At 45.9% G+C, this 15105-nt stretch overlaps 1 long non-coding RNA gene and 2 other non-coding genes across 4 annotated transcripts; all 3 read left to right on the forward strand.

Moving 5' to 3' along the window:
* The first annotated feature begins 10195 nt into the window (after positions 1-10195).
* LOC120408035 lies at positions 10196-13517 on the forward strand. Of its 2 annotated transcripts, none has more exons than XR_005600377.1 (4): positions 10196-10239; positions 11093-11177; positions 11919-11982; positions 13276-13517. It is a non-coding gene; the product is annotated as an uncharacterized LOC120408035 (long non-coding RNA). The 2 variants fall into 2 exon arrangements; XR_005600376.1 differs by having other exon boundaries at positions 10203-10269.
* On the forward strand, positions 11326-11457 carry LOC120408803. Its single transcript, XR_005600979.1, has one exon. It is a non-coding gene; the product is annotated as a small nucleolar RNA SNORA13 (small nucleolar RNA).
* LOC120408804 lies at positions 12846-12979 on the forward strand. Its single transcript, XR_005600980.1, has one exon. It is a non-coding gene; the product is annotated as a small nucleolar RNA SNORA13 (small nucleolar RNA).
* Positions 13518-15105: the final 1588 nt, after the last annotated feature.

Consider the following 15105-nt stretch of genomic DNA (forward strand, 5'->3'; position numbering starts at 1 on the left):
GCTTCTGAAGTCTTTTTCCACAGCTCACCACTAGATGTCAGGGGAGAGCTCATCCAGCCTCTGCTTACATAATTACAATAGCCCAAACACACTTTACAAGAAGTAAAATTCTGATAGTACAGTGAATACATAGGAAAATAGAACAATCTTTCAAAGCTGTACTAAACCAACAGATTGAATGCTGATGAGTGCATAAAATGCTCTTCAAGTTGAGTAGGGTCTACTTTTTGTCCAAAGACAGCTAAGAGAGCAATCATTACTGAACATATGTCAGTTGTCTCCAAGATTCAGCACTATCTGAGCATCCAGATGCCCTTTCCTGATTACATAAGCAAGAAGAAAACTGCTAAACCCCTTCCCTCTGTGGGCCAGAGGGAAGAACCCCCAGGCTCTGTTCCCCACTCTTCTGGCTTTCATTTGAAAGGGGAAGAACATTAGTGTCAGCTTCCAGCCTTTCCAGGGGACTAAGAGAACAGAACCTCTCCCTGAAGAAAAGTGAAGAACTGTTGACCGCCTCCCTTTAATCCTGCCAACCACCACAAGGGGGGAGGAGGGAGAGAAATTCCTAGTTCAAGTGAAGAAAAAAGAACTCAGTAGGAATCAAGTTAGGACTGATAGCCAAACTCCAAATGTGCACAGGAGCCAGATTGGAGTTATCACACCGGGTTTTACCAGAGAAAGCCTCTTTTTTGAGGATCTGTCTGGAGGTGATTTTAAAAATAACAGGAAATGTCCTAGGTTTTTGCAGAGCGGACAAGCTGCAGCTCAGAAAGAGCCCTCCCCTGATTGGTCCACTTCCTGATTGGTCCCTCCCCTGCATCTGCAGTTGATTGGTCCATTCCCCTGCAAGCCACAGCTGCTAGACCCCCACCCACCCAGGCCCTGGGTTCTCAGCCTTGGGGTCGGGGTCCCGCAGGGAGGTGCTGACTGATGTCTGTAGCCATGTCCTGGGCTTGTGCCAGCTATCCTGCTACTGTGACAGGGAGCGACACTGCCCCTCACCTCAGTGAGTACCCCCACTGCAGGTAACCCCTCCCACATCCCAACTGTACCCCCCTCTCCATCTCTCCCCAGGTTCCCTGTCTCCTCCGGCAGTGTCCTCTTTCTGGGAACCTGAAATATGGTAACCCTATGATGGACCAAATACAGAATAAATACCATTCGTAACTGGTAGGGATAGAAAGTAGTTGCCATCTCTTGGTATGTAAAATGAGTTTGGACTTTGATTAATCAGTTTTTAATGGACCAGTATCCATTTTGAAAAGCCATTACAACAATTGGCATCCTTAACTGGCAATTGTAGCAGAGAGCCCAATCAACTGAATAAGCAGGAGATGTGAAATATTGTCATCTCTAGAAGTCTCTATAACAGTGCAAGGCACATTGACAGAATGGAGTTGGGAAACCTGTATTCTTTCTCCCGTTCTGCATTACCCACTCTACAGGCAGAAGGATTATTTCATTCTTAGAGGGTCTATAGTCAGACACTACTTATAAGATTTGCTAAAATCAACTAGTAATGTTCATCAGATACTGTACCATCAGTTGAGCAGATCAAGACTGCGAAAGCAAACCAGTAGCAGAGCAAGACATAGCTGGGCCTGCAACAGGGGTCAGCAACCTTCGGCACGTGGCCCACCAGGGTAATCCGCTGGCAGGCCGCAAGACATTTTGTTTACATTGACTGTCCATAGGCATGGCCCCCCGCAGCTCCCAGTGGCCACGGTTCACTGTTTCTGGCCAATGGGAGCTGCGGGAAGCTGTGTATGTGTAAACTGGTGTTATGAAAAATGGCACTTCTGCTGTACTTATGTTAATGTAGATGGGCGCTAGAGCAACATTTTCCAGACAGAAATTATATGTATGTAATAAAGAACCATACCATGGACAAAAGTATTGCTCTTGCATAAACCAGCACTCCTATATATATATATATATATATACACTCACTCTCTCTCTCCCAACTTAAAAGTGTGTGTGTGTGTCTCTCTCTCTCTCTCTCAACTTAAAATTAGACACATTCTAGTTATCAAAAGCTGGGGCAACTTCAGCTGGTTCCCCTACAGAGCAGCTGAACATCAGGAATTCAATCTTAAGCAGAATTGCAGACATTCCAAGCCAGTGACTAACATGCTGTTCATATGCACCAACTTCAATTTTCTAGTTACTTGAGAGCAGCAGGAGATATATGTTAATAGGGAGATTTGTGCACCGAGTAATTCCCACATTGATTTTCTACTGTAATTCTTTTCAATAAGCTATACAGTGTTACTCAGTATGTTGTTATTTATATTAATAAATACAAGTCTGCCAGGGCCAAAGTATTCAAACGTGGGTTCCTGAAGTTTGGCACTGAAAGCCATTGTCCTCCATCAAAATAAATGTGATCTGAGTGTTGCTCATACGCTCTCAAAATCTGGCCACATTTATTAGCATTACTAACAGTAGATTTAGTTGCCAAACTTCAGGCACTTATTCTAGCCAGCATGCTTTATTGATAAGACAACAAAGTCCCTGCCCCAAAGATATTACAAATGAAAGAGCAAATTAGTGGTTCCAAATCTGCAGGAGAAAAAGACCGTTTTTCACAATTCTTTTCTTTGCAAGCTCAACTAGTGACCTAGTCAGTGCAACCAGTGCACAAGTCCACTGCATTGTCTGCATTGAGAGAAAAGGTGGAAGAGTGATAAAACGGGGCGGGGGGGAGGAATCTTAAACCTGAGTCAACAGGCTGAAAATATAGTGCACCAGTTGCAGGCTTGAACTATGAAGTAGCTGAGGAAAAATCTGAAAGGAGAATCATAGTGCACCGACAGCAGGTAAGCTCTTGACCTCAAACACTGACACATTTAACAGTATTTCTCCATGTACAATTCCACTGCTAATTTGCTCTTATAACACAAAGTTATTTAGGTTATTCAGGAACAGAGAGGACTGTGAGAAACTCAAAGAAACCTAAACAAGGTAAGTGAACGTGCAATGAAATTCAATATCAATCAATGCAAAGTAATATACATTAGAGAGAAACATTTAAATTATTCATATACCGGTACCTTACAGGGTTCTTAATTAACTGTATCACCTCTGAAAAGGGACCTATAGACAGCGCAATGAAGAGCTCTTCCCAATGTATAGTTGTGGTCAAAAAAGCAAATATGCGTTGAGATCCATAATGAATGGGATGATGAATAATTCAGAGAATGTTGTAATGTCTTTATAAGAATCAGTGGGGCAGCCACTTCTGGAATATTGTGTGCAGTACTGGGCACCCCATCTCAAAAAGGATATTTCAGAACTAAAAGGGGTTCAGACAAGGGCAATGAGAATGATCTAGGACATGGAAAAATTCACATGTAAGAGAAAGATTGAAAAGATTGGGATAGTTCACCTTAGAAAGGAGAGGGGACATAGTAAAAGTGTATACTATGATGAATGGTCTAGACTAGAAACTAGATCAGGATCGTCTGTTCTCCCTGTCTCATAACACAAGAACAAGGGACCTCCACTTAAATTAAAAGTTGGGAAATTCAAAACCCATAAAAGGCAATACTTATTCATACAACATGTGATTAAGCTGTGGAACACAGTAACACAGGAAGTTGTTGAGGCCAAGAACTTATCAATATTCAAAAAAAGGGTTTAACATTTATAAGGATAGCAACACCATTCAGATTTATTATAGCTGATGCTAATACATTTTGACAGGGATATTAAACCTCATACTTCAGGGTTTAAGTCAACCTCTATCTATTAGAGACCAGGATGAAAGCTAATGGGGGGGGGAGGAGATTATACCACTTTTGCCTACTGTTGGGTTTGTACATCTCCCTCTGAAGCACCTGGTGTTGTCCACTGTTAGAAACAGGATTCTGGACTAGATGGATGTTGGTCTGATCTAGTACTGGATGGTGATTCCTGTGTATGGTGACTAGATGTCCCAATTTTATAGGGACAGTCCCGATATTTGGGGCTTCTTTTAATATGAGCTTTTATTACCACCCACTCCCTCTCCCGATTTTTCATGCTTGCTATCAGGTCACCCTAGTCCTATGTTCCTAAGGACCAATAATAATTTGCAGCGTGGACCTTTCCCTAGTCCTTGGAATTGGTGGCCTTATACTGACATCTGGTGGGTTTTTAACAAAAATTGAAACAAACTTTGAAATATAGTGGACTAACAGTAATAACCCATTCATTCGGTGCCTGATCTCTTTTCAGAGAAGTTACTACAGGAAGTCTTCACCTTGAAAGAGTTGCAAACCACTCAAGACAGCAAAGCTAACAGCAATACTGCACCAATGACTCATTAAGTTTCATTTTCAAAGCAAGTTATAAACATTTCAGTTACTATTCATATTACTCTCTCTCTCTACAAGCCCATTTGTGCAAAGCCATCCACAATGTCATGCATGTTGCCCAGAGTCGTGGTCTTTCAGAGTAGGATGCGATTAATGCCCTGCAGACTTCCATCAACATGAGTCCAGTGGTCGACTTTCCCACTCTGAACTGGTTAGCGACCGATCGGTAGCAGTGTGGAGTAGCCAGCTTCCACAGTGCAATCGCCACATGCTTCTCCAGCGACAGGGCAGCTCTCATTCTTGTGTCCTTGCGCCACAGGGCTGGGCTGAGCTCATCACACAGTCCCTTGAATGTGGCTTTCCTCATCCGAAAGTTCTGCAGCCACTGCTCATCAGCCCAGACGTGCATCACGATGTGATCCCACCACTCAGTTCTTGTTTCCCAAGCCCAAAAGCGGCGTTCCACTGTGGTCAGCACCTCTGTGAATGCCACAAGCAATCTCATGTCATAGCTCCTATGTATGATGAGATCAATGTCGCACTCCTCTTGCCTTTGTAGTGTAAGGAATAACTTCACTGCCACTTGTGACATGTTGGTCAGAGCAAGCAGCATACTGGTGAACAGTTTGGGATCCATTCCTGCAGCCCAAAGAGGCAAGGTGAGCAGTACACAAACTGTTGAAAGATGGTGTCAAATGCGGCTGGAAGCACAGGGATTGCTGGGATGCGAAGCAATGCATCACAGGGCATTAGGACAGGACTCAGGATGCCCCGCGACACACTTGCCTTCCCACAAGTGTTAGTGGCAGAAGAGAAAGCAGTGCTCTGTGGGCTAGCTGCCCAGAATGCACGGCTCCAAATACTGTTGCAAAGGTGAACATGCTATTGTGCAGGCAGCTGACAGTGTGAACACAACAGCCGTTTCCCTTCAGCGCTCTCTGAGCAGTGCTGTAACTCCCGGCGCTGTAACTCTTTCAGCGTAGACATGCCCTAAGGCAGCACTTTACTGTGGCTGCATAGTCATGGCACCAGCACTGGGAGAGAGCTCTCCCAGCGCTGTAAAAAAACTCACCGCCACAAGGGGGTGTAGGTAACTCCAAGCGCTGGGAGTGCACTGCCACTTTACAGCACTGAAACTTGCAGCACTCAGGGGGGTGTTTTTTCACACCCGAGGGAGAAAGTTGCAGCACTGTAAAATGGCAGTGTAGACAAGGCCTAAGATTAACTCCTCTCAAGTTAGTTTAGCTTGAGTGGGAGCCCTCACACTGCAAAACAACACCTGAGCTTCACAGTGTGATTGGTTTAATAGCACTGATTGAGCGTTTGTATTAGCACCATATTGGTCTATGCCTAAAACGTAGGTCCCCCGAGCTACATTGCTCAGACTCTGAAAAACGTCCTGCCTGTGAGGCCTGGTCTACACTAGGCGTTTAAACCGGTTTTAGGAGCGTAAAACCGATTTAACGCCACACCCGTCCACACTACGAGGCACCTTATATCGATTTTAATGGCTCTTTAAATCGGTTTCTGTACTCCTCCCCGACGAGAGGAGTAGCGCTAATATCGGGATTAACATATCGGAATAGGGTTAGTGTGGCCGCAAATCGACGGTATTGGCCTCCAGGCGGTATCCCACAGTGCACCACTGACCGCTCTGGACAGCATTCTGAACTCGGATGCACTGGCCAGGTAGACAGGAAAAGCCCCGCGAACTTTTGAAATTCATTTCCTGCTTCCCCAGCGTGGAGAGCTCATCAGCACAGGTGACTACGCACAGCTCATCTGCACAGGTAACAATGCAGTCTCCTGAGAATCGAAAAAGAGCCCCAGCATGGACTGCATGGGAGGTACTGGAGCTGATCGCTATATGGGGAGAGGATTCAGTGCTAACAGAACTGCGTTCCAAAAGACGAAATGAAAAAGTATTTGAAAGAATTTCTAAGGCTATGATGGATAAAGGCCACAGCAGGGACTCAGTGCAGTGCAGAGTGAAAGTTAAGGAGCTCAGACAAGCCTACCAGAAAACCAAAGAAGCAAACGGAAGGTCCGGGGCAGGTCGAAAAACATGCCGCTTCTATGCTGAGCTGCATGCAATTTTAGGGGGCTGCGCCACAAGTACCCCACCCCTGACCGTGGATTCCGAGGTGGGGGTTGTAATCTCTGCCATGGCTGAGGATTATGCAGACGGGGAAGATGAAGATGAAGATGAAGAAGAGGAGGACGACCTAGCAGAGAGCACACAGCACTCCGTGAGCCCCAGCAGCCAGGATCTTTTTATCACCCTGACGGAATTACCCTCCTCCCAGCCCTCCCAAGCAACTATCCCAGACAATGACGCCATGGAAGGGACCTCTGGTAAGTGTACCTTTGCAAATAGCAAACATTGTTTTTTAAGCAAGCGTTTTTTAATGATTGATTTGCCCTGAGGACTTGGGATGCATTCGCAGACAGTATAGTTACTTAGAAAAGTTTGTTAACATGTCCGGGGATTGAGAGGAAATCCTCCAGGGACATCTCGATGAAGCGCTCCTGTAGGTACTCCAGAAGCCTTTACAGAAGGTTTCTGGGCAAGGCAGCCTTGTTCCGCCCACCATGGTAGGACACTTTACCACGCCATGCATGTAGCAAGTAATCAGGTATCATTGCATGGCAAAGCATAGCAGCGTATGGTCCCGGTGATTGCTGGCATTCAAGAAGCATCCGTTCTTTATCTCGCTGTGTGATCCTCAGCAAAGTGATATCATTCAGGATAACCTGGTTAAAAATCAGGAATTTAAGTAAGGGGGATGGCCATTTTCCTACGGGGTTCGTGGACTGCAGCAGCTTAAAAAAAAAACCTTTCCTGCACGAGGCCAAGCGGGGGGAGGGGAGGAGTGAAATGCCGATGATCTTTTTTGTGTTGGTCACCGGCGATCTTCCCCAAGCTACCATCCACGCAGTGGGTGGGGGGGTGGGAAGGGTGTTGATTAGCAGGGAGCTAGCGTGGTATTAGCCATGCATTGGGAGGGTAAATCACTGGAGAAGCCGAAAGACAGTGGCTTACCATGGCCGCATGCAAGCTTAATTCTGATGCCCGGACCTGTGTCTGTGAGATCTGTAACTCCAGAGCTGCAGGCACTCACTATTAAGATGAAAAATGCGACCTTGTAGGGAAATCACATGTGCTATGTAAGGTGAATAGTGCTGTTCACTGTGAAAGAGTATAACCATTGTTCTGTAAAATGTATCTTTTTAAATATTTCTCTCCCTCATGCAGCTGCAAATTTTTCAAGCGTCCCTCCTCCATCCCAAAGGCTAGCACAGATAAGGCGGAGGAAAAAGAAGACGAGAGATGAAATGTTCTCGGATATTATGGAAGTTACACGCAATGAAAGAGCTCATCTGAATGAGTGGAAGGACGTGGTATCAAATTACAGGAAAGATGCCAGTGAACGTGAGGACAGGAGAGACACCCGAGATGAGAGGTGGCGGCAGGAAGACCGGCAGGAAAATCAGAGGTGGCGGCAGGAAGATCAGCGGTGGCGGGATGCAACTCTGGGGCTGCTGCATGATCAAACTGACATGCTCCGGCGTCTGGTGGAGCTTCAGGAACGGCAGCAGGATCACAGAGTGCCGCTGCAGCCCCTGTATAACCACCCTCAACCCTCACCATGTTCCATATCCTCCTCACCCAGATGTGTAAGAACGCGTGGGGGGAGGCTCCATGCACCCGCCCACTCCACCCCCGTGGACAGCCCAACCAGAAGGCTGTCGTTACTGTGAAATTTTTTTAATGGCCTTCTCCATCCTTCCTATCCTCCTCCCAAACCACACCCTTACTTCTCTCCCTCTTTTTATAATGAATTAATAAAGAATTCATGATTTTTAAACGAGAGTGACTTTATTTGCATAAGTAAGCTGTACTCGAAGGGGGAGGGTGAGTTGCTTACAGGGAATGAGTCAATCAAGGGGGTTGGGTGTTCATCAACAAACACAGCAGTCACACTGTACCCTGGACATTGATGAAGCTCGTTTTCAAAGCGTCTCTGATGCGCACCGCTTCCTGGTGTGCTCTTCTAATCTCCCTGGTGTCTGGCTGCACGTAATCAGCGGCCAGGTGATTTGCCTCAGCCTCCCACCCCGCCATAAAGGTCTCCCCCTTACTCTCACAGAGATTGTGGAGAATACAGCAAGCAGAAATAACATAGGGGACATTGGTTTGGCTGAGGTCTGAGCGAGTCAGTAATGTCCGCCAGCGCGCCTTTAAACGGCCAAATGCACATTCCACCACCATTCTGCACTTGCTCAGCCTGTAATTGAACAGATCCTGACCACTGTCCAGGCTGCCTGTGTATGGCTTCATGAGCCATGGCATCAAGGGGTAGGCTGGGTCCCCCAGGATAACGACAGGCATTTCAACATCCCCAACTGTTATTTTCTGGTCTGGGAAGTAATTCCCTTGCTGCAGCCGTTTAAACAGAGTAGTGCTTCTGAATACACGAGCGTCATGAACCCTCCCTGGCCATCCCACGTGGATGTTTGTGAAACGTCCCTTGTGATCCACCAGTGCTTGCAGCACCATTGAAAAGTACCCCTTCCGGTTTACGTACTGGGTGCCCTGGCGCTCCGGTGCCAAGATAGGGATATGGGTTCCATCTATCGCCCCCCCACAGTTAGGGAATCCCAGTGCAGCAAAGCCATCCACTATGGCCTGCACGTTTCCCAGAGTCACAACCTTTCGTAGCAGCAGCTTAGTGATTGCTTTGGCTACTTGCATCACAGCAGCCCCCACAGTAGATTTTCCAACTCCAAATTGATTCCCGACTGACTGGTAGCTGTCTGGCGTTGCAAGCTTCCACAGGGCTATCGCCACTCGCTTCTCTACTGTGAGGGCTGCTCTCATCTTGGTATTATGGCGTTTCAGGGCAGGGGCAAGCAAGTCACAAAGTTCCATGAAAGTGCCCTTACGCATGTGAAAGTTTCGCAGCCACTGGGAATCGTCCCACACCTGCAACACAATGCGGTCCCACTAGTCAGTGCTTGTTTCACGGGCCCAAAATCGGCGTTCAATGGATAGAATCTGCCCCATTACCATCAGGATCTCCAAAGCGCAGGGGCCCGCGGTTTGAGAGAATTCTGTGTCTACGTCCTCATCACTGTCATCGCCGCGCTGCCGTATCCGTCTCCTCCTCGCCTCGGTTTGAAGGTCCTGGTTCAGCATATACTGCACGAGAGTGCGCGAGGTGTTTAAAACATCCACGATTGCGGTATTGAGCTGAGCAGGGTCCATGCTTGCTGTGCTATGGCGTCTGCACAGTTCACCAAGCAAAAAAGGCGCGAAACGGTTGTCTGCTGCTTTCAGGGAGGGAGCGGTGAGGCTGTACCCAGAACCACCCGCGTCAATGATTTTTGCCCCATCAGGCACTGGGATCTCAACCTGGAAATGCCAAGGGGCGGGGGAGGCTGCGGGAACTATGGGATAGCTACGGAATAGCTACCCACAGTGCAACGCTCCAGAAATCGACGCTAGCCTCGGACCGTGGACGCACACCACCGATTTAATGTGTTTAGTGTGGCCGCACGCACTCGATTTTATACAATCTGTTTTGCTAAACCGGTTTATGTAAAATCGGAATAATCCCGTAGTATAGACGTACCCTAAGACATAGTTCGGTTGTCCTAACCCCACTGCAGAGCCAGCAGCCAGGTCGAAGAAAAATGCTTTGTTCGACCTCGCTCCCGCCCGGCCTCTCCAGGGGGCGGAGTAATGGATGTACACACACCCCCCTTCCCGGTGGAGTTGGTACACTCTCCTCCCCCTCCTGCCCTGTCTGTGTGAGGGCCCCCCTCCCCGGCGTTGGTACACGCCGCTCCTCCCTGCAGAGGGGTTTGGCCGGCTCGGGGCAGGCTGGGAGCGGGGGTGGAGTCTCTCTCTCTCTCAGGCGGGACGGGATCGGTCGTGGTGGGTGGCTGCTGCTCGGCCCCTGCGCCGGTTTGTTTGGGAGCAGCGGCGGCGGCCTCGTGGTGAACCGGCCCGGCCAGGGCCGCGGGGTTCCAGAGCACGGGCGGGGTAGCCGGCTCCGTAGTGGGGGGCGGGGCGAGGGGGTGGTTCGCTCTCCAGCGCCATGTGCTGCGGGTTGGGGGCGGCTGGGCCTGGCGGCGCCTAGCTCCGTGCCCGAGCCCCCGCGCGTTGCGTCCAGCGCGCGCCCTCCAGCCGAGACTCCGCGTGCCGTGGCACTGGCTGGCCTGGCGCGAGCCCCAGTGCGGCTCCTTCTTCCTCATGGGCCGACCCTGCCGGGCTCGCGCCTCTCGCAGCCCTGCCGCGCTGTGAGCGCTCGGCCCGTCAGGCGGCCGCCCCCTCCCCCCCGCAGGCCCACGCGTGTCGGGGCCGAACCCCCCCGGTTGTCTCCTGGGGGAGCCCTGTTGGGTCGCTGCGGCGTGACGCGGGGGCGGGGGGAGCCGCTGCCGTTCCTGTGACTCGGGTGCGCGTCCGCGTGGAGTTGCCACGGGCGAGTGAGGATTTTGGTACGTGCTGTCGGTCCAATGGCTGCTCAGCTCCGCGTGCTTTCCCTGGCTTCAGAGTGGTGGACACAATTTGGAGGAGGGAAGAATCCTTCCACTTTGAAGAGCGGTCTCCTCCATAAGGCTAGCATGAAATGTGGCTTGTTCTTCTACATAATCACTGGCTGCCAGAAGAGCCCTATGAGGCTAGTGGCATTGAGGACAAAATTTACTTGTATACAAGATTAGTTTGACTTTAAATTGATCTGTTTAGACATGTGTTATATTTTATCTTTTTTCCTCCTGTTTTTCAGATGTAGGCAGACAATGCCCATTGATGTGCTTTGCCTAGTTGACAAATACCACTTTACAAGAAGTTGATATGACAGTTCTTGAATGGTATGATTATTTTTAATGGAATGCCTGACATTTGTGTATAATTCAAAAATTTACTTATAAATAGGTCTCTTTTGGAGGTGACCATTTGTTTATATGCTGTTAAGCTAGGTTTTGCACTGAGAAATGATCACTTACAGATTTAAATATTTGCCTTTGTGTTACCCATTCACTATCTCCCACAGTGAACGTGGTGTCAAAAAAGGCATACAAAAACTCTTGCTGAAAAAGTTTTGGGAGATGGTTATGTACTTTTTCCCTCCACAATTCTGCAAGGACAGAATCTCTGTAGAAAAGTTGATTGGATGGTAGGCATGAGTAGTCTTTAAGGTCAGAAGAGACGGTTATGATGATTTGGTAGTATGACCTCCTGCACATTGTAGGCCACACAATCTCACCCACCCCCACTATATCTTGCCTTCAGCATTGTTTTTCTTGACCTTTATAATAGACATCGAATTAAATTCTGGCTAGCTCCAAGAGATCTGATATATTTTGGTAAAATTTAGTTTAATTGCTACTTAATACCTTCAGGGGAGGTTCCTTCATGTCCAAATATAATTATAGAGCCACAAAATTGATTTTAATTGCTAGGCACCTGCTGGCTTAATTTGGTGCTGCACCTAGAAGTGTTTCAGCAGTGTCCAGGGTTGCTCTTAAAACAAAAAATTCTAAGAAAATGGTGATGGGTGGGGTTGGAGCAATACATGTTCATTGTACTAACTTGTATTTGTTTCTGTTCAGTGGAGAAAATTAGTCTGAATGAATAGAAGACTACAGTTTCTGTACATATGGCCTGTATACTATGGTAAGATAGAAATGTGTGTTTTTCTTTTGAATTCAGTGCCTACATTGGTTAAAGTGAAAGGTTCCATTTGTATATGGGCAGAACCTTTAGGTCTTATTCCATAAATGTTGATTATTTACTTGCAGTTTGTCATGTCTGTTTAAAGTTTGGTGAGAGCTCTTACTCTACAAAACTCTAAATCTGTGATAGCAGCAAAGAGTCCTGTGGCACCTTATAGACTAACAGAGGTTTTGGAGCATGAGCTTTCCATCCGACGAAGTGGGTATTCACCCACGAAAGCTCATGCTCCAAAACCTCTGTTAGTCTATAAGGTGCCACAGGACTCTTTGCTGCTATCACAGATCCAGACTAACACGGCTACCCCTCTGATACTTAAATCTGTGATATTTCTTTTGTAATACTTAATTCGTTACCTTGCTTGTAAGGTCATGCAGAATGCTTCAGTGTCCAAGGTGGGCAAGGATGATCTAACAAATTTTTACTGATTAAATGTTCATAAGTGTCTTCCAAAACTAAAATTAGTTGCAGAATATTGGTGCAAAATGTCATAAGCCAATCAAACTTCAGGCAGTTGTCTGACCTGTTGCCCCAGAGCTAAACTGCAGCAGTCAGAAGTGAATCATAATAGCTTTTTCTAGTTTCCACTGGAAGTGAAATTTTTAGTTCTTGTTCGTTCTTAATGTTTACAAGCATGATAATCTTGCATTAAACCATTTAAATAACACTACAAATAACACACAATTTTTTAAAAAGTACTTTTCTTCCTATAACTTACAGTATAACATTTTGATATTTCTTGGCTAAGATTGCAGTTTACTGGCAAACTTTACAACTAAGCATTTTTTAACAATATGTAGCATTCTTGCCTTTGTGTTGCCCATTCATTTTTGTTATTAATGTTTGTGGTGTCGAAAAAGGCGTAAAAAAAGTCCTTCCGCAGCATTATTTGATGTTGGGAATTCATACCTCCCATGATTCTGCTGTATAAGGGACAGTTTTGTGACTCAGCTTCTATTGTAACTAAATTTAGAATAGTGCTTGTACTTAAAATAGGATCTGAAGTCCTGCTTAATGGAGCAAGGAACTTGGTTTAGGAATTAACCTCTGAAGATGTTCCTAATCCTATACATGTAGATACTTTGAAAATGCCTTTGCAGAGACTTAACTGTTTCAAAGCTGAAACAAAACCTGACTTTGTGAAGCTATTTTCTACTGCCCTAGAGGATCTTGCAGATTGCTAAAGAATAATTCATAAACATATCTCATCTGATATTCAATTATTATTTTTTTCAGTAAAGATTTGTACAGAATTTCTACAGCTCAAGTTTGGCAGCTTTTCTTCCACCAGAAGAATGTTCTGGAAGAAATATACAGGTAGATGAGTTTTTAAAAGATGGAATTTGGAAATCTGTAAATCATGGTAACATATTACTGGTATGTTCACAAGAAGACTCAAATAGCTTTAAACTATATGTGGCAGTGGTGAGGGAATGGTCTTGGGTACTAAAAAATAAAGACTATATATTTATTTTTAATTGCTGCATTTGTTGAATTTTTCTAAGTACCACCTTCTCAGTTAACTAAAATAAGTTGTTATACTGTGGTAATAAAATATTGATCCTGATTTACCAGTACATCTACCATGTATTTGGGTGAATATCAAGTTAGTACATTAATATTGAATCAGAATAACTAATAAATGGTGATCGTTATTGCCAAGATTATATGAGAAACTTGAAGTGACTGGAAGTACCTTGGTTTTGATAGTGTGAGGAAATATAAATTGTTTATTCAGCTGTTCCATTTGAAAATCTTCACTTTCCAAGTTGCATTGCCTATAAAGTGCACTTATACTCATTCAAGCTTTTCCTCAATGTAAAGATCAGTTTGTCTTTCAGCATCAATCATAGGCTGTAAACTATACCTTCATCTATTTAAAAAGTAGAATCAAATACACAAGGCAGAAGTTAGTGGTTGGAATTTCTACCTCTATTCAGGCTGAAAGACTTATGCTTTCATTTTACTACCAAGTGACTGTTAATTCCAATTTCTAAATACTATTAAATAAAAAATTCCATTCTTGATCAGGCAAATATGTAATGGTTAACTGTGTCTTATTTCCAGATTTGCCTCAAGGGAAGACTTAGACAAGTCTAACTTTTAGTGAAGCAATATGTAATTATTGGATGCAATAGAAAACTCCTGGTCTTTGATTCTTCGAGCAAGACTATTAGAAGTCCCCAAGCTCTTCTAATGTTGCTTCCCTCAGAGGTAGCAACCCTTAACACAGTGCAGACCCCCTACTGGCTGTCAGCAGGCCATCTACTGCTGAGTAGAAATGATATCCAAATATGTCATTTCCTTAACTTTGATCAGCAAGGGAACTCTGCACAGAGGCTTAGGCCTTGTCTATGCTACAGTTTTGTCAGCAGAACAGTGAAGGTGTACACACTGAAATGCTGCTCCTGCTGATATAACTCCCCTGCTATGCTGACATAATAAAACTACCTTGATGAGCATCATAGAGCTTTTTGCAATGTAGTTAGAACAACTGAGCCTCAGTGGAGATGCCCTAATTGGCCTCTAGAAGGTGTCCCACAATGCCCATGACCGCTCCGGTCAGCAGTTTGAACTCTGCAGTCCTGAAAGTACTCAGGTATGTACCCTCCCCAAACTCCCCATTTGTTCCTGGTCCCTCTCAGTACCCCATGCGCTCCACAGCTAGGGACTGGCTTCTCAATGAAAGCTGGAGTTATACCCATCTGTGAGAGCCCTAACTGTGAGACTGACCAAAAGTTTGAGTTTTATCTGGTTATTAAACTCAAGTCTATTTGTGACATACATACAGCCTCAGTGCTAACATTGAAAAACAGTGGCTATAGGTAGGATTATTTGCTTAATACAGTTAATGCTCAGGAAGCAAGCACTACAGCAGTAATTCAAGCTGGCACATAAACATTGCTTGGCTGACTGCATCATATAAAGACACATGACTGGGACTCTGACAGAATGCTCCTTTAAAGCCTCCCTGACTCATAGACTGCCACTGTGCCCCTCTAGTTGCCTTTCTAGCTGGCTGCTCAAACTCAGCTGATCAACCTCAGCGGTCCACCCCAGGGAAAC

Source organism: Mauremys reevesii, linkage group 6, assembly GCF_016161935.1.
Source record: "Mauremys reevesii isolate NIE-2019 linkage group 6, ASM1616193v1, whole genome shotgun sequence".
Lineage (NCBI taxonomy): Eukaryota > Metazoa > Chordata > Testudines > Geoemydidae > Mauremys > Mauremys reevesii.